Here is a 24,173-nt window from a genome sequence, read left to right on the forward strand (position 1 = left end):
CTTCATACAGGAGAGTCCAGCGGAGGGCCACAAAGATGATACGGGGCCTGAAGCATCTTCCCTATGAAGAAAGGCTGAGAGACTGGGGTCTGTTCAGCCTGGAGAAGAGAAGACTGAGAGGGGATCTCTTCAGTGTATATAAATTTCTGAGGGGTGGGGGACAGAAGGATGTAGCCAACCTCTTCTCAGTCATTTGTAGGGATAGGACAAGGGGCTATGGCTGCAAGTTAGAGCACAGGCAGTTCCGCACTGACATGTGAAAGAACTTCTTCATGGTGAGGGTGACGGAGCATTGGAACAGGCTGCCTAGGGAGGCTGTGGAGTCTCCTTCTTTGGAGATATTCAAGGCCTGTCTGGATGCCTACCTGGGCAGCCTGCTCTGAGGAACCTGCTTTGGCAGGGGGGTTGGACCCGATGATCTTTCGAGGTCCCTTCCAACCCCTACAGTTCTGTGATTCTGTGATTCGGTAACAGATTTCCCAAATCATATTTTTCAGCCTCAGGCATGTGCCTGTGTCATGGCTCCGCTCAAGTGGGCAGCCGAGCTCCACCACAGCCACTCTCTCACTCCCCTCCTCAAAGAGGAACAGGGAGAAAATATAATGAAAAGGGCTCAAAGTTTGAGATAATGACAAGCAGATCACGCAGTAATTATTGTAACGGGCAAAACAGACTCGGCATAATCTTACTCGATGGTAAGATTTATTGCTTATTACTAACAAGCTAGAGAAGTGAGAAACAAAGGAAAGAAACCAAAAGCACCTTCCCCCCCCATCCACCCTCTTCCACCTCCTCCCCCCGAGCGGCTCAGGGGAATGGGGGAATGGGGGTTATGGTCAGTCTACAGCGCTTCTTCTCTGCCGCTCCTTCTTGATCACTCTCATCCCCTGTGCTGTGGGGTCCCTCCCACAGGATGCAGTCCTTGATGAACTGATCCGGCGTGGGCTTCCCACAGGCAGCAGCTCTTCCAGAGCTACTCCAGATATGGGTCCATACCACAGGGTCCATCCCTCAGGAGAAAACTGCTCCAACCTGGGTCCCCCACGGGCAGCAGCTCCTGCCAGGTCACCTGCTCCTGCGTGGTCTCCTCTCCACGGGCTACAGCTTGGAACCCTGCTCCACCGTGGTACTCCATGGGCTGCAGGGGGACATCCTGCTTCACCATGGTCCTCACCACAGGCCGCAGGGGACTTCTGCTCCGGCGCCTGGAGCACCTCTCCCCCTCCTTCTTCACTGATCTTGGCGCCTGCAAGGCTGTTCCTCGCTCCTCTCACTCTCCCAGCTGCTGTGTGGCACAGCGTTTTTATTCCCTGTCTTAAATATGCTCTCACAGAGGTGCAAAACAACATCGCTTATTGGCTCGGCTCTGGTCAGCAGTGGGGCCCTTCCCAAACATGGGGCAGCTTCTAGAACCTTCTCACAGACACCACCCCTATGGCTCCCTGCTACCAAAACCTTGCCATGTAAACCCACTACAGCCTTATATATAGCCAGTGAAAAGAATTAATTTCCTCCATAGGACAACACTCCTATGCTAAAAGAGGTGGGAAAAATCATCTTCTAAAGGGAAGAGTCTCTTTCTTTTCAGAATAGATAGAGACTAGACGCATACCTTTGTTAAGGCAGGTCAGGTTCAGTGGGCCAAAATTGAGTTGAAACTTGCTTGAACATCTGAGACCTTAAATGGTTCTTAGAATGTGACTTTTCTTTTAGAGGTAGCCTAAATCAAAAATGCTTCTCATTACAGTGTTTCAACTAATGACTGAAGTAAAGACCGTATTCCTACACCTATTACATTTGTAATTCAAATTTAAGGCTTTAAATGTACACCAGTATTCTTGACAGTAACCACTGGTCACATGGGTAGTCCCCTTGATTTTAGACCCTTTTACTGTGAGCCAAAGAAAATCTCCTACATGAATCCAAGTCTGTTCTTCTACAAACTGAAAAAATCTTTCTTGTCTACCTGTTAAACTCTAAGGTTTAGCAAGTGATTGTAAAATTTTTCTCAGTTGGACAGATGTACTGTCTTTTACAAGAGCTAAAATAAAAACAAAATATGATGTGTTGTAGGAGATAACAAAGGAAATATTCTATATTTGAGCTGGACTATTTCCTTTCAGTAGTCTCAGTACAAATATGGGAGTCAATAGTACAGAATATTATTTTCCTCTAAGTACAGAGGATGAAAGCACTTTGTATAAAAAGATGGATAAATCCACTCTATTATCTATTCCTGAACAGCTGTTTCCTCCAAAATCCTTTCCTTTAGCCTCTTAGGAGAGGTAAACAAACTTTGAGAAAGGTTTAGTATATCCTAAGAGAACAAAACAAAGTTAAGCTTGAGTCTGAAAATGGCTCCAAAAATCATCTTAAAGCAACTGAAAGAAAGAAGAAACAATCTAGAAAAAAAAAAAAAATTTGAAGAGTTCAAAAACTCAGTAAAATCATAGAACAATTCAGAATGAAAGGGACCTCTGGAAGGCAATTTAGTCCAATCACCCACTCAGAGGAGGCCAGGTGGCTGAAGAACATTTGGTCATTTTGAATATTTGTGTATGGAGAGTCCAGACTCTCCGAGGAACCTACTTAAGTGGCAATACTCACAGCAAAAAGATTTTCCATAAATTTATTGAGAATTTTCTTTGCTCAAACTTTTGTCCACTGCCTCTCATCACTTCACATTTGAATCCTCCATCTTGTATTGGTGCATGGAAATATTTCTCCCCAGCTGCAGGACTTTGCATTTCCCTTTGTTGAATCATAAAATGATAATCGAAAACAGATATATATATTAATACACTATGAATATAGAGAGGATTTGATCTCATACAAGTGCTCTTGAGGAGGATCTCTTTATTCTTTTTGTTTCTTGCTTTTGACTGCATACCTGTTCAATGGTGCTTGGTATTAATGGAAGCATATGTATCGTTGTGGGATAGAAATCACATATTTGATTAAACTATTCGTAAGTGCTAATAGTCTACATTAGAAGTCCAAATTCCCAAATTCTTCTGAAATATATATTCAAGATCCTTGAAGATCCTATATTCAAGATCCTTGAACAGGACAAGGTGGAAAAATTTTAAATGAAAAAAAAGGAGAGATCTAGATTAGATGTTAGGAGGAAATTCTTTACTATGAGGGTGGTGAGGTGCTGGAACAGGTTGTTCAGAGAAGCTGTGGATCCCCCACCCCTGAAGGTGTTCAAGATCAGGTTGGATGAAGCCCTGGGTAACTTGGTCTGGTGAGTGGCATCCCTGCCCATGGCAGGGGGGTTGGAACTAGATAGTGTTTAAGGTCCCTTCCAATCCAAGCCATTCTATGATTCTATGATTCTATGATTCTATGAACTGCATTAGCAGTAAAAGTCTATTTATCAGAAATGAACTATGAATAGAAGTCTTTGCAAATTTTTTGTCCTACAAGATGCTTGTTACATTGTCGTTAGCATGTCTATTTCATACTGAGTTATGTTTCACTATCCTCCTTATTGATTCCTTTTAAAAAAGAACAACTTATGGGTTGAGATAAGGATAATTTAATTAAAGGGAAAATAATAATTATTATTATTAGGTAAAGATTATTATTAACTAAACAATTTAACTAAATGGAAAGGGGAAAAGGGAGAGGGAAGGGGTAAAAAGAAAAAGAAAACAAACAAACAAACAAAACAATTAAATGTTTTTTAACATTTTAACAGAGGAAGTGCAGAGGAAAGAAATTACTCTCTACTTCCCACAAATGAGCGATGCTTGACTACGTCCTTGAAGCAGGACCTCAACGCATGTAGCTGGTGTTTGGGAGGAGGACCGATGTTTTCACAACGAGCACCCACCCCTCCCCTATTCTTCCTGTTTCTACCTTTTATTGCTGAGTGTGGTACATCATATGGTATGGAATATCCTTTTGGTTGGTTTAGGTCAGCTGCCCTGGTGATGTTTCTTTTCTCACTTTTTGTCCACCCCCTAGGAGGGTTAGAGAGAGGCCCGATGCTGTGCCAGTGCTGCTCAGCAGCAGACACAACGCTGGTGTGATAACACTGCTGTTCTAGCTACAAGTGCAGAGCACAGCACTGTTATGGGCTGCTGCAGGGAAAGTTAACATCCCAGCCAGACCCAGTACAGCACTGCATAGAGAAAAATAATGAAATCATCAGTGATATAGTACAATTTAAAGCCCTGAGAGTAGAACTAGCAATTTACACAGAATATCAATTTGATTTCTTTTAAAAGCAGCTAATGGTCATGTCATTAGAGACCTTATTTTGGTGTCTAGCCTGCATCTCTGACTATGCTGGAGAAAGACTACATGGGGTGGATGCATGAGATCAACTGAAGGTATCTACAGTGCTGCCTAAAATAGGCAAGGTAAATCACACCTATGTATTTCTATCATTGTCTTTATAGAAGTGACAAACTGCTGTAGACATCAGTAGTGTGGATGTTTTAAGTTAGATGAAGGTAACCCTACTTCTAATGATGTCTGATGTTCAAGGTAGCCTTACTTGCCCTCCTCACAGACCTAAGAATCTGGTATTGGTTTCTCAGTCAGTGTGATTGTATAGGACAAAGGAGAATCTCCATTCAAAATTTTCTGTTGCCTATTTCATGACATTTTGAAACAAAAGAGTCGGGAATGAATGATTTCCTCTCTAAGACAGGAGAGGGGAAATGCACCTCCATATATGTCAGGCACCAAATTTTCAAATAAAAGTATACTTTTCTTTTGATGAACAAAGTCCCTTGAACTTAGAGTAATGCAGAATCTAAATACAAGAAAGTGTTCAAGGCTGTAAGGACTAGGTTGACAGTGATTTCTATACCAATTCAGACATGACTCTGTATCTGGAAGAGATGACACAAATCTCCTTTGTTGTTTTCAACTGGTTAATGTAGAATAAAATTTATTGTGAATCCTAGCCCCAAATCCTAACTTATTCCTAGTTAAAGCAAGCACTTGGCACATCCATTCAGCCATGAGATCTACATGTATTGCCTAACATTTTTGTTGGATAATTCTGTTCAGTTCCAGTCACAGGAAATAAGATGCACAAACATCAGCAACAATATGTGCCTATATGATGGTCTGATAACATTGGTTGCTGGTGAAGAGCAGAAACCCCAACTGATGAATTGCTAAGTCCTGGGCTACTGTCTGAAACTTCTTTGCTTTCTTCCTGCAGTAAAATTGTTGCCAGAGTATCAGAGTGGTTGAAACATAACAATAATTTCTTAGGTAGAGGAGCATGTCCTCACAGCAATGCATCATGTACAGTGAACAGCTTAACTATAACATAGTTATAACTGACATAGCTCAGGAGTATTCAAAGGGAGTTTGTAACATTTGGCATTCAGTGAATGCTTTCTACAGGGATGAAGAAGGGTATTAGCTCATATCTAACATAAATAATTGCACCCAGACTCCTATTATAAGGATATTCTGGCTTATGTTATTTATGTAAATCAGGAAATATCAGACTAAATATTTATGCCAGCAATTCTGAATCCATTTATATTCCTTAACTGTATGTATTTTTAGCACATTGAAAACAGTTATTAAAAACAGGATTTAATAGACTTAGGTAAATAATAGGTAAAGTAAGAAGTAGGAAAAAGAGATTTCCACAAGGAACAATTTTATCCATCTTTTTACTGGTGTAAAAACGTAAATAGGAGCCTTGCCCTGCCTTGAAGAAGGCATGACCTTGGGGCTTCTTTTTACCTTGGCAATCAAAGGCTGCCCTACCTTATTTTTCAGGCTTTTTTGCCTTATATCATGTGAACTGCCCCATTTATTGCTGTCCACTCCATGGGTAATTCCAGAGACAACAGAACAACAGCTGCCTACTTTTCCAAAAATTTTTGACTTCAGTATCTACTTCCTTGTTTGTGATAATTATCTGGTTGTGTAACAGTGATGTCAGTGGAAAAAAATTAATTGGGTGCAGGTACAAGCTAAAATGTTACTATTTCTTTTATAAAAAATGGAAAATTGGGCATTGTGTGCATCAAGACAAAGTTTACCTCAAATGAAGAAAAGTGTGACTGTCTTTTTTTCAGTATTCTGTTTGTTAATGAAACTTTTCTATTTTTCTGACATGATTGAAAAATATATGGAAGTTTATCTGTTTATTATGCTATAATTCATAATAGCATTTATAATTTATAATAGTTTATTATGCTATAATTCAAATTCAAAATGAGGTTTAATTCAGATCCATACATTTGGAAACATTTCATTAATTCATAGAAAATGTGATACATATGGCAAATTCTCAATTTAAAATTAATTTTGCCCATAAAGACTCATGATCCTGGTTTGTGGAGTAGAAAATCAAGAACTCTATTCCCAAAATAACTTGAAATCCTTATCAAGAAAGGATATTAGCAGACTTCAGTTTTAGCAAGGCTTTCCTTTTTCTTTTCTGGGTTTCCTTTATCATCTAACATTTGACCTATACTTATCAATATGTATTGTAAAACATTTTAAACTTGTCAACAGAAATTATAGTTGAAATGTAGGTAGAGATAAATATAACTTCACAACCTGTTTCCCATGATCCACCCTAAAGCAACTTGTTTGAGGTTTGTGGCTTCTTCCTCAGAGAAAACTCCTTCATTGTCTTCAAAGAATGATTGATTCAGTAAGCTGATCTGAGGACAACAAATCATGGGAGAGGTCTCTGCCCCAGTATAGTGGCCTGGAAGAATGGTGATAGGTTATCATTTTCCTTTTGTTGCAATGTATTCATTTCATGGATATGGTACTGATAAACATCTAACAGGAACCAATCCCTTTTAGAATTGCTCTCAGTCCTGGCAGTCAGAGAAGTCCTTGAGATTATTATGAACTCTACACCAGAAAGTCTGCCATGCCTTTTAGGATATTATGTAATATTTGAAGAATTTGTCAACATGTCATTCAATCAAGGTATTGTAGAAAAGATTTAAGTTACAATTTTGATCCAGGCTTTTATTAGTAATCATTAATTGATAATAAAATATAATTTATTTAGTGGAGTGAGTGAATAGAAACATATCCTTTGTCTTGTATCTTTCAGTTCTTAGAAACCACTGTCTTCTACATTGAAAAAAAAAAAGTCTACCTTAATGGTTACTATAATATAAATACATATGTAAATATTAACCTTTCTATTGTGAAATTATGGTTTCTGAATAGCTGATTGGCTAGACTTTTCCCACCTTGTCCTGCTTCTTTTGTTTTTCCTATTTTTTACTGGACTGAGCAAATTATGTCTCATTGTTTCTCCCACAGTAGTCTGTTCTGTTTTAGAGTTGAGTGCAGATGTGTTTAAAACCCACAGTGAATTTGTCATTTTTCATACGTAGTTTAACGTCTACATGAAGACTGGTTACAAAAGGGAAAAGTACATGAATGAGTGCAGCCTCCTGATCTTTGCCTTTACAATGCCCTTTTGTTCAATGAGTTTCCATGTGGGAAGACTAGGGAGGGTCAGTAAACATAAACGTTTTGCACTTCTTAAGAGTTAAGTGCTAATCGGTAGAGTCAGCAACTTCCCATTGACTTTCAAATCATCTGAAATAGATGAGTTCCTTTCACAGTATGAAAATTCTGGCTGGGGCAATGCGTATTGTCTCCTCATTCCTTACTCTCAGATACATAGCAATGTGAGTAAGCCACCTGCTTAGAAAGGGTTTACCAATTTTATTGTATGAAAAACGGGTATTATCTCGTCTAACACATGTACTATTGGATGTTGATTTGAGTGTACACATTTCCTTCATAATACAGTATGACAAGTTCTTTGTAACAGATTCAAAGGCAGGTGTATTGTCCAATTCTCACATGTATTCCCATCTAATGGTATTCTCTAGAACTGTGCAGATATACAGCAAACTTCGAAGCGTCATGCAGGAAGTATAAAGTGTAGTGGATGCTCTTCACAGACTATAATTTGATTTTCTGGATTTAAATTTTAAGGGGGGGACAGAGGCTATGGGAGAACATGGCACAGTTAAATGATTCACCCGTTGTGCTCCTAAGAAACTATCTTATGAAGAAACTTCTGAACCATGAAGCTTAGTTCAAAAAGATATATGTAAGTCTGATGCTGCAGCCTAAGTTTTGTCTGATGCAAGAATTTCAGAATCACATCTTCAAGAGATAATTTTGATATATCAAGTATAGATAAAAGTAATGGGTTAATTTTTTACCTGTACAGTCTCATATTATGCACACTGTTAAGACAAGCAGTTCTAAATAAAACAGATGTCCAGAATCCACATGCTTATAAGGTCACTGAAATGAGCTATAAGGTACACAGTGCCGTTCAATTCATAACACAGAAGCTTTGGAAGGAATTTAGATACTAATAATTGACCTAAAGATGTGACTGTTTATTCCAACCATTTACAAACATCGGGAATTATGCAATGCTCTGACATCATTTCTGCTAGCAGCTGGAAACCTCTGCTGAACATCTGTCTGAAGTGCTGTTCTCATAATTCAGCTGCCAAAAATGGCTGAATAAATTAAAATAAAAGTACGATTTTTATTTCTTTATATTTTTTTCTTTTTGAAGGCAAAATACTTTTGTGAAAAAATTCTCTTTTGTGCTATTTCAAGAGCTTTTAGTTACATTTTGTCTTATGAAATTTTAGAATATTAAAACTTTTCACTGTGTTGGAAGATTCATTAGTGTTAGCTTTTATTTATATGTTGGCAGCTTGCTTTGAAATGATTGTGTGCTCTTCTTGAAAGTAGAAGAAACTTTAACAATGAAACTCAATTCTAAAAAGGCAAAAATGTACTGTGGGAACTAGTAGGTAAGTTTAGCTTTTATTAGAATAAAAGGATCACCAACTCCTCAAAATATGAAAAAAAGGAAGAAAAATGTTTAACCTTTTCATTTTACCTACAAATGTAAATAGTATAAGCAGAAAAGCAGTGTGCTTAACTCCAGTGGTTAAAATAGATATACTTTTAAACTATCTCCATTACATCCCATCTCTATATTTAGTACAACATGGCATAGCATGAAATACAAACTTAATTTTCTGAACTTTTGTTCTGAACTCATTTTATCTATGTCCTTAGCTCTTAGCATTGGATGTGTTTTTCATAATGTTCCTCAAAATAGGTTAATTGAATCATATGATGGAATTACCTGTTTCTGCTCATTGACTTGAGCAGATTGTACTATTTCTGATTTACACATTCCTTTAATTTATGTTCTTAAACTAGAAGAACATTATTCCCATGTTTAATCTCTTTATATTTTAGTTCATTTGTAAAACAGGGAATATTATGATTTAATCTGAGAGGCAATCTTTGCTTTGAGAAGGTAATAGCTACTTTGGTGTGTTAAATTATGTGTACAGAAAAGTTACATGAATTCATGCTTCAGCTTTGTTTAAGGGGTAGGAAATATTTATTTGTTCCCCAAAAATTTATGACTACTAAATTGTAAAGGAGCACACTGGACAGTAGACTTTACAACATCCATTTACATTCTTCTGCAAAGAGTCCACAAAATTTAATATTGTAGGAATCATTAATTTATTTATAAGTAAAGAATACAGAATTTTCACTTTTTTTTTTTTTTCAGCTTCTATAACAACTGGGGTTTGGAATCGATTCCATCATCACTTATCCTACCTTTAACACAGAAGCCAGAGAAATTATACTATGTAAAATGAATATAAGTGGCAGCAGAACTAGGATTCGAGACCCATCTCTCCCTCCACTGCTGACAACTGATATTCTGGCAGTATTTCTGGCAGTAGGAAAAACCATGTAGCTATATATGTAATATGTAACCAATAACCATATTAAAAGGTTATTGCTCATCTCTTAAGTGTTAAGAATGTTCAGTTTCATGCAATAGGTTATCTATACATCCGCACCCAACTGCATTTTAAAAATAAGTTCATAATTTATAGGACTTAAGTCTGCTTTGTCTCCCAAATAAACCATTAGGTCATCAGGCCACATAATTTATTATTATTATTATTATTATTTTTATTTTTATTTTTATTTTTATTTTTATTTTTATTTTTATTTTTTTTTGTGAGCAGGGAGTTCATCTGTGAGGATATTTTCTTTCCCAAGGAAGTGAGGAAGAAATTTTCCAAAAAGGAATGAAGGTGTTAAAAATTCAACAGATATCTATTGCTCTGTATTTCCTCTAAAAGACATTTCTGAACAGATGTGAGATGGACGTAGAAAGACAACCTTTGGTAAAATGCTGAAGTGAAGGGCACTAGCGTGATGAATTGTACCTCTAAAACAAAAACTTCTAACTGGAAGGCAAACCAAACCTACCAACCAACCCAAACCAAAAACACTTAACCCTCCAAAACTAACAAACCCTCATAGTACCTACACTACAGTGTACTACATAGTGTAATGTACCTACATTACACAATGAGGCAAAAACCTAGATCAACAAGAGAATTCAACACCTAGTGCTATTTCATGTTGAAGATTCTCAATTTCCACACCTCAGCAATTACCTCATCCTCCAGTTGTCTATTCTATGTTTGCCATTCTGACCTCTTTGGAGTATGTGTTTTGGGAGTGCTAGGGTAGCTGGGCGAACAGCTCATCCAAGGTATACCTGGAGTACATGTCCTACAATTGCCTTGATGGGTAGTTCTCATCTGCTGGCTGCTTATACTCTATATACTCCTATACTTGATATCATACTTAGTGCAGAAACCAGTCTATGCAAAAATTATCTTTACTCAATAACTAGGTCACTGGAGCAGTTACATGAGACTGGCTAAAGAAACACAGAGAATGACTCTGGAACCTAGTGACTGGGAAACTCAACTGTCAGTGGGACACCCTGTTTGAGTGCCTCCTCCAGTGAGATAGTTTTTACAAAGTGGAACATGGTCAACAGGCAAGACTGCAAAAATATCAGTCTTGTCTCTCTGATAGCAGTGTGGTCAGAGTTTTCTTGCAAGAAATCAAAGCTGGAAGGAAGTAGAAAATAAAACTTAATTTTTGTTTCATATGTCTAGCAAATAGTAGGCTTTAGGGAGAAATGGAGAAGGAGAAAAAATGCTTTCTGAATAGATGAATGGATATGTATGAGAAGACTGTATCAGGCATAGGTCTTGGAATGGCTTCACAACTGCAATTTGCAAGTGCAAGTCATGGTTTAACTTAAAGTTGTAGAGTGTAAGCCTTGCCTTTATCCCAGCATTCACTGCTGACCAACATGATAGCTTAGATAGCTGTCTTCTCTGGATCACTTAGTTGTCAAAATCACCTTTTGTTTTACAGGTGACCTAGGCAAACATTAGAACTGTGGATTGTGCTGAGCAGCAAGATGCCTGGAATGTGGGCACAGCTGTCCTTTTGGGACACAGCCTGATATGTGACTAGAAGCTGGGGAACACTATGGTCCCATTTATCAGGGGTACCTCCAGAGTGATTTTGAACATACACTTGTGCTCAAACTACTTGCAATACAAGTCCCCACTGCAGCTGTGATGAAAATGTGACTTTTCGCTTAACACTGGCCACATATTTTCACTCTTCTCTGCCAGCAACTGTGACGTCACACCTGTTTGATAGTTCCCTGATCTGGATCTGGCATAGTTTTCGACCAGACAAGCTATTTTATCCAGCTGCCACATGCCTATTAAATCACTGGGAGATTTAAATAAGTGGGAGAGGATGGGTTGTATATCAGGGGTGACAAGGTGTGCAAAAGCTGATTTCCACCAGACATATTCCCTGACATAAGGTCTTTGCTTCTAAAGGGAGGAAAAAAAAAAAAAAAAAAAAAAAAAAAAAAAACAGAACTGATGATTCTGTGCAGCAGAAAAAAAAAAATATGTATTTTTTTTTAGCACATCTGTTCTTAGAGCCTGTATTTGCAGTCACTCTAAATGTAATGTGTTGAATCAGCAGAAATCTCATGTATGACATGACTGTGTTACTGAATTCAAAATCTGTATTTTATGAAACATGAATATTACATAAGGAAACCGTTAATGAATCTTTTCTCAAAATACTGCATAAAATAACATGTGGAGTAGAGGAAAATCACTTTCAGTTATCTTTCAACCTCAATAAATTTAAACAAAAAGAGAGAATATCAAATACACTTTCTCTCTTACACACAGTACAACACACCAACTAATAACAAGAAACAGATAATGATCCTGGAGGAACTCACTTCACTTAGAGATAAAGGAATACACTCAAATATAAATAATTTGGAATGTGAGTGTAATGTAGACTTTATTTATAGTGTTAAAGACCGTCTTAGCTTTATAAAGCAATTTGAAGCAACTGTTGTTATATGTCTTATTGAACATCTCAGAAGCATTAGAAATGTTTGATAATACAAATATTAAAATATTATTGCTACTAGTAACTAACTACCCTGTCTGAATTAAATTGTAGCATTCTAGCTATCCAAACATTTATGAAGGTTGGATTTACAAAGATTCAGTGTGAAGTTTACTTCAGTGTGAAGGTCAGTTTAAGAAATGACAAAGTTTTCTAAGCATAATGCCAATCATTATTTCCATAACCTTAGTGAAGTGAATTCTTTATTTTCAGTTGATAAATTTCAGAAGTAAATGTTCAAAGATACACTGAATCTATGTGGTCTGTATATAAAATAAGTCTTCTGTGCTGTGAGTACCTTTTTTGTTTGTTTGTTTGTTTGTTTCAAAAGATGGACTTATTTTCTATATGTGTTTCATGCTAACCTTACATATTTCCTGAGGGGCTCAAACTTGTCTTCATTGCAAGAATAAATAAACGTATTTCAGTTTATCAAAAAGTGAGTTATTGCGAAATCATCCATTTGGACTATATATTCTTCATGGAATGGCAAGTCTATTCCCATACATTTCTGCCCTAATTTCCAGTGTGCACATTGTATTAACATTAATGAAAGTCAAAAATCATGCATCTGTCCCAGGCCACTGACAGTGCATTTGCTATATGCTTCACTTCTGCCTACTGCTGCCAGCAGAAATATGGCTACTACCATTATCCCCACCACCACCACCACCACCACCCTGGTAAATATGATCGTGTAGTAGTTGTAATATAATTATATAATTATTCAGAAATTTAGTATATTTATGTGTCTCCTCACAGAAAGTTCTAGAGTGTCAGTATTAAAAACAGTGTGCTTTGAATATTTAGGAAGAGAAAAAATTGAAAAATATAGTTTCCACTACTATATATTAATAGTCTAAAAAACAGTCTAGACAGCATTCTGGATGAGAAATGTAGGTGGAAACTCTGGATAATGACAAAATGTTACAAATTCCAGACTGGCTTTAGCAGATCAAGATCAAAACCAAGGAAGAGGAAAATTAAAAAGAGACAAATATGTATATATATATATATATATAAATGGAAATGCTAACGAAAACAGAAAAGTCAAGGGCAAAGAAGAGAAAGAGAAAGAGAAAGAGAAAGAGAAAGAGAAAGAGAAAGAGAAAGAGAAAGAGAAAGAGAAAGAGAAAGAGAAAGAGAAAGAGAAAGAGAAAGAGAAAGAGAAAGAGAAAGAGAAAGAGAAAGAGAAAGAGGAAACGGGAATAGAAAAAGGAAACGGGAATAGAAAAAGGAAACGGGAATAGAAAAAGGAAACGGGAAGGGGAAGGGAAACCTTCATGGAGAAGCTCTTTAAAAGTTGCTCACCTACTGATTGCAGTGATATTGGCTCATTGGCTCATCTCCAGTGCTGGAGACACAAAGGTGAATGATTCTATCTCTGTAAGGTTTACAGTGTTTCACATATGGATTTTGTGTCCTTTGTCATCCTCACTATATGATGTTAGAATATCCAAGAATATTTCCTCTGAGTTTCTATTGAATTGGAGGAAATTGTACATATTGCTAGAGTCCAGGAAAGTAATAGTTTCCAGGAAAGAACCTACGGACTATCAACAGCATATTTTTAAACAATATAATACCAAGATCTATCAGAGGAAGTCCAACTGGGAAAGCACAGTTGGATAGCTTCTATCTTTATAAGGATACATAGACTTTGGTCTTGTAATTTTTGTTCAAGAGATGAACAATAAATGTTTTCCTTATCTATTTGAGACTGATGTTGAGCATATATAACTTGAGTAATTGTGAAAAATAGTACTAAATATATATATAAATGTTTAATTTTGTGAGAAAAATGAAGACAAATGGAAAAGAGAGGGACTGAGAATGTTTTCGTGTGCTTAATTATTTGCCCTTGAAAACGGAAGCTGTTACTCTTCAGACCTTTTAACTACATTTCATAAATAGGTATTACCTAGCCTTTCATCTTCTCTAGGTTCATTCAGTTTATTTTATCTTCTTTTTCTTTACATGTTAGGTACAGTCTAAAGAGAATATTCTTCCTTCAATACCAACTGAACTCCTAAATATTGCCCTCTGTTGTCATAGTGGTTCTAATGGTCATGTGAACTGTGCAGCTCTTCAGGAAAAATAAAAAAAATAAAAATAAAAAATAACACCCCTGTCTTTCACTGAAGTGTGTTTTACACACAGCAGTGAAAACCTATGGTACACAAGAAAAATGCAGTCATGACAAAACATTTTTAAGAACGCTAGTTTTATTGTTACAGTATTCACAATGTTAAATAAGTTTCTTCATGCTCTGCTTCTAGGTGCAGGCATCCTTTGAATGGTTTCAGAGGCGACAGAGCCTGGGCCCCTGTCACAGTACTGGTGGTTTGGTCTGTCTGGCAGCATTGTCAACATATGAAGCAAATAAGGTCAATCGATGATTTCTGCTAGTAACTGGAGATGAAGGCACTAGCCATTTGTTTACAGATTATAGGAAAGACACTCCTGGAAGTACAAAAGAAGAAAGGAACCGGATGCTATTTGCTTTGAGAGCTGTCAGACACTTTTCCTGTCTTTCCTTTCTCTTACATTGTGCCTGTGTTGCCAGTTGGAGAAGCAGAGTAATTAGCAGTGACACAAAGCCTGTGTAAGTAGCCAAGTCCCTGTTAAAACCTGCCGTTGTTGTGGAGAGAGGATACAGTTAGGCAGGGAAAGTTACTTCCTGCACTTAATATCTGATCAGTCATTTGAAATGTAAACGTGAAAGGAGGAATAACAACTGTTAGAAATAAATGCTCAGAACATAACAGGTTTCCCTCTAGTTTGGCAACCAGCTGCTACTCTTAGAAGCCTCCAAGTTGAAAAATCCTAATAATACATTTATAATACTTAACTTCAGAGGCTACACTGGGTTTGGAAATTCTCTATAAATGCATAAAATAATATAAATTTTCAGGATTACTAGCATCTTCAATTTTATGAAAGTGTTATCCAGATTCATGTAAATGGCTTGAACTTCGTTAAGCCTTTTGCACCAGCATTTTACACTCTCTGTTGAAGAATAAATTAAAGATATAGTTTGTATGAAAGGCCATGGCAAGAAGGAAAGATCCTCTTTTGGATCTTAACAAAAACAAATATAAAACTGGAAGTGTAGAATTTGTTTCAATAACATGGGATGTTCAACAATGAACTAACCAACTAACCATCATAAGCTTCTTCTGCCCCTCCCCCTTTTACCTTCCGCCCCCCAAGCAGATGTGGGAAACAAGTACCTTTACCATGATTCATCTGTTCTGTTTTAAGTGTTTATTTTAGGATATGGTTAATTTTCTCATGAGGTTTCTCTCAAATTAGTTTTAAGGGGGTCCAGGACTGTATTTGTTGCTGTCTGTTAGGTATCAGAAGTTGGCTGAGAGGAATCTGATCCAAATGTGTCTTTTCAGAAAAGGAATCCAAGAACTAACTTTTTCCAATCCCACTTAAGATCACTTTAAGAGTTATAGCATCATAACAACACATAAAAAACCACAGAATATATTGTGTTCATTAATATGTACACTCTCTTTGCTAATTCGTTGTCAATTCTGCAAATAAATCTGTGTAATAATTTGTTGATGTCAGTAAATGGGTGTCTGGTTTCACATCCTTTAATTAATTAAGCTCACATTAATTGACTATGTTCTAGTTTATATACCTTGTTTGTGTGATCCAAAGAGAACCTCTGACTATGTACTAGGACGATACATGTGTTCAGAGTTTGTCTTTGGCTTAGAGTTCAGCAGTTCAGTGGATCAGCAGTATTTGAAAATTATATTATTAAATTATTATGTGCTGTTATGCTGTGTAATCCCTTTCATGAGTTGATTGTACAAAGATGATTTTATTGTGCCTATATAATTATTCCTTAGATTCTGTACTAAAATCTAATTCCTTTAATGTTCTGAAAGATTCTTATTTCCTATATAAACTTATTGAAGTTCACTTATATGCATTTGTTCTTATACCAGCGTTGGTTTTAAGCATAGATAATTTTTATACTCCTCCTACCAAATTCAACTCAGTTGTGTAATATGGAAAACAAATATATTGCCTTTGCAAAAGCAAAAAAAGTCTGAGTTCCCTTTATAAGATTACCTTCCTTTCCCATTATCATCTTTGCAGATCTTTTAATCTTTCAGTTTGAATTCACCTTTCTTGACAGGGGGATTACCAGAATTATACAGAATCCTGCAGATGAAGCTTTGGCATCATCTTGAACATACTGGAAAAAAGATATTAAATGTTCTGGAAAAGGTATTCCACTTGCATTTTATATTTGTTCTTTCTACTGCTGGCTAAGTCAAGTCTCCTAAAGTAATATCCCAGTTAATTGACAGAAGTTCTTGTTCATCCCTGGACACATGAAGTTTCACTTGATGATTCATTCCATTTTCATTGCAGTAATTCACCAAACCATTAATTTCTTCATTTAAGGTACTCTTCTTTTGTTGGTGATGTTGTTGTCTTTATCTTACCTTGCTGATGCCTGTCATATGTGTGTCATCAATAAATTTTATAAGAACAGACCCAGCTTTTGTTCTGAGGTTGGTAACTCAGTCTGGTGGAAGATGAAGTTATCAGTTTGTAGACAAACTGGGGAATTAAGTCCATAATTTCTGATTGTTTATTGGCGATATAACTAGCAATGGTAGAAACTTCTCTATAAAATAGCAATAAAACAGGCATCCTTTCATTATAATCGCATTAGTATCTTTTTAGTTCAATCACATCTTCTTAATCATATGGCAATATAACAATTGAGCTGGTGAAGCCATGACCCTGGAAGTTGTTGTGGTACCCACATACTGAATTCTGTAAGATAACCATGATATTGATGCGTTCCTGTACACAAGGAAATTACTAGCCCCGCATTCATCATTTGAATCATACATGTAAATAAAGAGTTAACAGGAACATGATCTCCTAAGTGATCTCTATGTCAACTGCAGTACAGTCAGACCCAGAGAAGTAATGCTAACATTCAAGTGAGTGGGTCAGTATGGCTGTGAATCAGTAATACGTATCCATAAAAACCTGAAGATAATCAATGCAGACAACAAATTAGGCCTGCAGCAACAGGATTTGTCAGAGGTTACATAGTTGCTTCAGAAGACAGGTTCACCTGTACTATATATCACCTTCTCTCCAGATAAATTGATCCCTCTTTTCAGGAAGACTGCTTTCAAAATGACTTTCATTTAGTCAATGACTGTATGACAATCATGATTTCATATGACGGCGATTTGTAATAAAAAACATTACTTAAGGATGTTAAACATAAAATAAACTAAGTTTAACATGCAAAAATAGAAAGTCCTAAGGCAGACTAATTTTATTTTAGTTCTGAATATGCCTTCAAGAACTGGAAGACACTTCTGTTTATTGCCAGCAATTGATAGTAAATTTAGAGACAAAATTTTTTCCTCTAATAACACTGAGGAAAGACTTTTTATCTCAAATCAAGGAAAAGATGTGGTAGTATCCTTTAAAGGAAAAACCTAGGATCCTAAAAGCTGACATCAGGAAAAATAACTAAAATTTTGATCATTTTCTGGTTTTGGTGAAGACCAAGATTGTATGTTAGAGGATGAGAAGGGGCGAAAAGAATTCTACTGTAAAAAAGGAGAATCCTTCATTTACTGGGATCAGTTCTGGCATAGTGTTGAATTTTTATTTTTATTTTTTTTAGTGAAATCTGAATTCCTTGTGATAGTATGGTAATCAGATTCCTTGTGTTACTATACTAATAACTACATTATTTAGAGACAAGTCATATCAATAGTCTTTGATTATTATTATATAGAAAGATCTGGTGACTTTAAGCATAAGTACATCCCATATTTGGGAACCTGCAAATCATTGGCCAGAAGTAACTTATTCAAACACTTATTCTTTATTGATAATATGGTACCATAAACATGGTGTGTCCATTTAATCAATGGAAATCCATTTTTAACAACATAAGCAAATGTAATAGAATATAAAAACTATGAACACAGGTGTACACTGAAAATCTGTATCTCACATAAGTCAGGATCTGTCTTTCTGCTGTCGATGTGACTCATCTGCATCTGGAACTGGTGTTTAGGATTCTCATTTCATATAAAACAAAAGCAAGTGGCAAAATGCAAATGGGCTACAAAAGATTACATTCTCCTTGATTCTACTCTTACAAATGTTTTAAGATGTTTTTCATTTTTTTTATTGACTGTTTTCCTGAGGTCCTTCACTGGAAGAATATTATCATAGAATCAAAGAATGGTTTCTGTTGGAAGGGACCTTAAATCATCTAATTTCAATATTAAAGCTGTAGAAGAGCAAACCAGAGAAATTTTGAGTCACACAGAGCACCAAAAAGACCAGTTAGTTCTGTTGCTACCTGAGAGTACCACAAAGAGCTCACGAGGGATAGTTTTTGCATCATGTGGGTGTATGAGAGCTATCCAGGTTTAGATCTGGTATTCCTTGTGTCAGGTCTTAAAGACCTAAGTCTGTTTTTCTTTTCCTCACTACTTTTCATTGCCCTTTGTTAACTCTCCGTTAATTTTGTTACCATAGTTTTTCATATCCATCACCTTTTCGTTGGAAGAGTCTACTCTCAGAGAGCAGTATGATATATTCTGCTTACTGAACTTTATTGAAATGTGTGGAAAAAACACTTGGCTCTTCAGATTCTACAGGTGAGGAATGACTTTCATACATTCAGTGTAGCTGAGTCCAGACTTAGATGACTGTTCTTTCAGACCTTTGAAAAAAAGGTAGTGGTAGAAGGTGGTAGAAAACAGAAGTTTCTCCACCAGATAGGAGGAAATGGATGTCTAGTTACTACTGTATTGGAAGTAATAAAAAGGGAAGAATGAGAAAGCATTGGGAGAGACCTACCCCAGAAAAGAGAAAGATAGGGGTGGGTGTAGGAGACAAAGAAGAATAGCTATGAAAATACAGGGAAAAGAAAGATGATAATGATTTTAGAGGAGAATGTATGATACATACAGTACTTCAAAGGTGTCTAGGACAGGTGGGAACTGTGCCAACTGACTTTCACACAATATAAAATTATATTGAGGAAATAGCTCCCTGATGGGTAATTAGGGATAGACAGATCCAAAAAGGTCTTCCAGCTGATTCTCACCAAGCCAGTTATGCAAAGCAGCTGCAGCTGGTTATGGCAGGTTTAGAGCACCTGTGTGCTCTAATGTCACTGTTGAAGTCCAATTTTTGGCTTCTATTTTCTCCTTCTCCTCTCATCCCTGACTTTCTGGGATGACATAAATGATCTAAGTTTTGATGTCACAGTTCTTGATGTGACCAAAACCAACTTGATAGAATTATAACCTATTAATGCACTGTTGTCCTTTTTTTGGTTTATTTTTTTTATTGGTCTTCCACTGAAGGGCCACAGAACTCCAATGAGAAAGGAAGAGGAGGGAAATGGTAACAACTAAAGAATTATAAGTAAAGGGTAACTTTAGGCAGGATTCTATCTACGAAATTATCAGCATGGAGCACTTAGAAGGAAGTAATTCAAACAATTGTCCTTTAGAAATATATGTTTTTGTTAATTAACTAGTTTATTTATTTATTTTTAATAACTGACATAAACATTCTAGCTTAAATGTTTGTTATTTATTTAGTTGGATATCTTTTAAACTTCCACTTGAGAATCAGATGCTCAAGCCAAGGTCCTTTTGAGGTAATTTCCCTGTGAGGAAGTCCTGAGTTAATTTTAAATGTCAAAGAGAATCATAGTATTGAGAGACCGGTCAAGCAAGTATAACTTTATAAAATGTTTCCCTGAGAACTGGGAAACTGCTATGGAAAAATCTGGTCTTGCAGAGCTTCCTTGACCCCTTCTTCTCTTTCCAGATGTTGTGTAGTGTTTTCTCTGACAGTGTCTGCAGACAAGAGAGCCAGGAATTGAGTTCAAGCACTTTACCCCCTGTCATGCATCTGTTAGGCTGCACCCTATTTTGCACAAAATGAGACAAATCCTGCCAACTTTCCAAGACAGATTTGTTCTACCAGGGACTGATCTAAAGCACTGGTATGTGCGTCAATTGATGCCACTTAGGATCAGAGCAAGGAGTTGGTCTCTGAATGTTAATAACTTAACAGTACAGTTATATCCAATGGGAAAAAGAGTCACTCAGAGAAAAATGATGAGGATAAATGAATTATAACAGAATGACAAGACAGATCTTTTCTTGTAACAACTACCATGCAAAAGATATGCATGAATTAATATATATCACATCTTTCTTGTTTAAGACTCCTCCAGTTTAAGATTTTCACCACCAGATGGGATGATGAAACCTTTCTGATGGGAGAGAGGGAAGAATCTATGTACTGTGACTGTGAGGTAACTGAGATTAAAAGCAAAAACTAGAAGAAAGCCCTTTTCAGAAATCAGTGTTGTTTCTTTTGGCCTGGACTCAGTCAACAGACAGCAATTTCCCTTTTGTTTTCACTCTAATTCTAAAAGTGAGGTAGCAGAAGCAAGAAAGGTCCTGGGACACAGAGGAATCACAGGGCCTGATTCACCTATGAATTATTACAGTTAGAAACTTAAGCTGTTTGACTCCATTCATGGTCGGGCAGACCGAGTGCCTGGTTAACGGTGGCTACAGTGTCAAATTTCTTCGCTTTCTCAGTTTATTTCTTCTTATTATGATTTTTAACCTGCATTATGTGTCTAACTGCTTGTGAAACCACAAATGCAAATGTTTAAATGGTTAACATATGGTCTAGTCCTCTGAATGAATACAACAGTTAATTTGTCTATTCCTTGTTTCAGAAGAAATTGGTGGATACAAGATGCAATTCTATGTTCTTTTCTAAACTTTCAACAGTTTTCATGATCATTTGCATAACAATGAACAGATGTTTACATGGCTATTGCGTCCCTAAGGTCTGCTTTGTGTCAACCTAATGTCATAGTCTTGGGATGGAGAAGAGAAAAACAGCTAATTCCATTTATGCAGATAGCTGCCTCCACACTAGCTTTGCAGCTGCCTGGTGTGTTTGTTACAGTCAGCAGCAACTACTATTATTAACTAAGAAGTAAATTGTAGATTTGCAGTTAGATGAGACAGGCTGAGCCTCTGTAACAGTTTATTGCTGGTGAGAGGAACAGTCTTGTTTCCTCTTCAATAGCTTTTATATTTGTTTCTTATTCTCATCTGCTCTCCTTCCCTCCTCTTGCACTGTCTCTCAGGCATTTCTGACCTTTGTGTTGGATATTTTCTACCAAATTATATTTGCTTGGGACCATACTGGCACTGAGACCATCTGGCGAAGGAGCAACATCCTTCCCATTCATCCCTCTCTAAAGCCTTCCAGTGCCTGGTGGCCACATGCAAGCTGCCTATGGGGAATGGTTTGATGATTTTGCAGCTGTGTCTGGGAATTTTTGGAAGAGAGGTAGTTAACCTGGGCCAGAACCATGCCGGGGTCATTATAACAATTTACCGTAGACAGTGTAAACAGTCCAGTTTCAGTGCCTGGGAGTGTTTCTTAGTACTGTTTAATATACTATCATTGCTCTAACTCTGTGAGCTGATTCCTCTCAGTGAACCATCTGATGCCTCTTAGGAAACCAGCTTGACCAAAAAGAAAAAGCCTTATGTCATGTTGGAGAGCTACATCAGCTCTGCTAAAAGAGGGGAGATTTAGATTAGTGGTTAGTAGGAAATTCTTCACTCTGAGGGTGGTGAGGCACTGGAACAGCATGCCCAAAGAAGTTGTGGATGCCTCATCCCTGAAGGTGTTCAAGACCAGGTTGGACAAAGCCCTGGGCAACCTGATCTGGTAGGTGGCATTCCTGCCTATGGCAGGGGGTCTGGAACTACGTGAACTTTAAGTTCTCTTCAAACCCAAACCATTCTATGATTCTGTCATTCTTTAGGGATCAGACAGAGACAGGGCAAGGGTGGGGACAGGTGTGTATATCCAAGAACAGAGAGGGAGAGGTGGAAAAGAGACTTTTGTCTTTTGTGTTGTGCCAGCATGGCACAGACATTTCTCTGGATACTACTGTCCCTTCAGGACTGCCATCTAATTTGATTTCGTACAAAATTTCTAGCTCTTTTCAGTCAAAATAAGCCCTGCTATTAAGGGCTGTCAGCTAGTTGTGCGTATTTTGCCTTAAATGGCCTAGTGAGAGCTCACACAAACAGTTCAAATGGCAGATGGAAGAGGCGATAGCATTCAGTAAGACAAGCAGAAGGAGTTGACCCTCCTTTAACCTCTTCATGTGACGTATGCTGCAACCAAAAGAGAGTGGTGTGTGTACACATCTTTCAGAAAAGTTTGTACTGGGCTCTTCACTCTGAGTCAACAGTTACGTGTTCAGTGGCAGTGCTACTGCTATTAGCATACACAGTCCTCTGCCCTGGGACACAAATGTTCAGCTGGACTGAGGAAATTCTGAAAAACAATCTTGCATACCTGCATAAATTCAGGAATTTTTTTCATCATCCTCAGTTTTTCAGTCTAGTTTACTGTGTGATAACATAAGAACAAATGGCTCAAGTGGGAGTTTTTTAATCTAGCTGTAGGTTGAGAAAGTCTTTTTTGTGCTGCAAGGTGATCCAAACACTCGTTGTAAGATGTTCTCCATTATACATATTTTCCATGTTGTTTAAAAGAAACCTCCTGTCCACATGCAAATATAATTTGTATGAGGTTTCTAACAGGAAAAAAAAACAATGTTTTGAAGTTCTTAGTATTCTGGGGAAACACTTGTTAGGGATATTTTTTTACTATGCATTGTTTAAAATCTCTTGTCAGTTAATTTATAGTAAAAACGTTGTGTTCAGTCTTTACAGTTCTTAAGATTTCATTTAGCATTTGTGAATATAAAGATTCTGATTCCATATAATCTCTATTTTCCCCTTGTAACAGTTTTTTATTTTATTTTTTTTTCTCCCTGGCATTGAAAATTTTAGGTCAGTAAGTTTACTGACTTGTCCCTCATGGAATTCAGGAATACAGAGACATTAAAATTTGACAGTTTGGGATGAACCTGTAAAAAATATTTTGGTTAGTGGAACAAGTCATTCAAGTCTAAACAGAATTAAAACAACCTTTCAAGCACACATCCTTGAGTCTCATTAAAGCAGCATCCTCTTGTCATTTTAAAGCAGATTTTAATTTCCATTTTGAAGAGCCGACTCTTCCATCCTTAAAATACTTTAATTCAAAGTTTACTAGTAATTGATATTGCAATTAGAAGTTTTTCTGACTTGCAAATTCCCATAAATTGTCTTGTGTTGTGGCTTTACAAATGTAAAACATCGGGAAACTTCCTTTACATGCATATTCAAAAGAAAAAGAATGATCAAACGACTGAAAGAGATGTTCAGTATTCATGTCATTTTCTATTGTAACTGGTAGAATCTGGTTCAGGTTTGTATCTTACTGTTTTAACAAAACATTAAATGATAATCCTATCAGTAGGTCCAAAGACAGATTAATATTTATCTATTTATTTATGAATTAATGGCAGCCTTGTGTTTAAACAGAATCATCTACAGAGACTGCCTCTAATTTCAACCTCAATTTTTTTTTCTGTAAATAACATCTTCTAAAAGACTACCACACTGATTTGCAGACATTGTGGTTTGTAAGCATTCTTTTTTAGTGGCTTAGTTGTGAATAAGGTAATAAAAAGATGTTTTATGCTACTTTTGTAAGGAACGTATCTGTTAGAGGATGACATGGTGGAAGCGTTACAGTGTTTAATGCAGTTTGGCCAATTCCTTCTTAACTTTCACAGATACGTCAGCTCTCTTACTCTGTTGTCTCACATTACTTCTGTC

This window comes from Netta rufina (genome assembly GCF_964035555.1).
Source record: "Netta rufina genome assembly, chromosome: 1".
NCBI classification, from domain to species: Eukaryota; Metazoa; Chordata; class Aves; order Anseriformes; family Anatidae; genus Netta; species Netta rufina.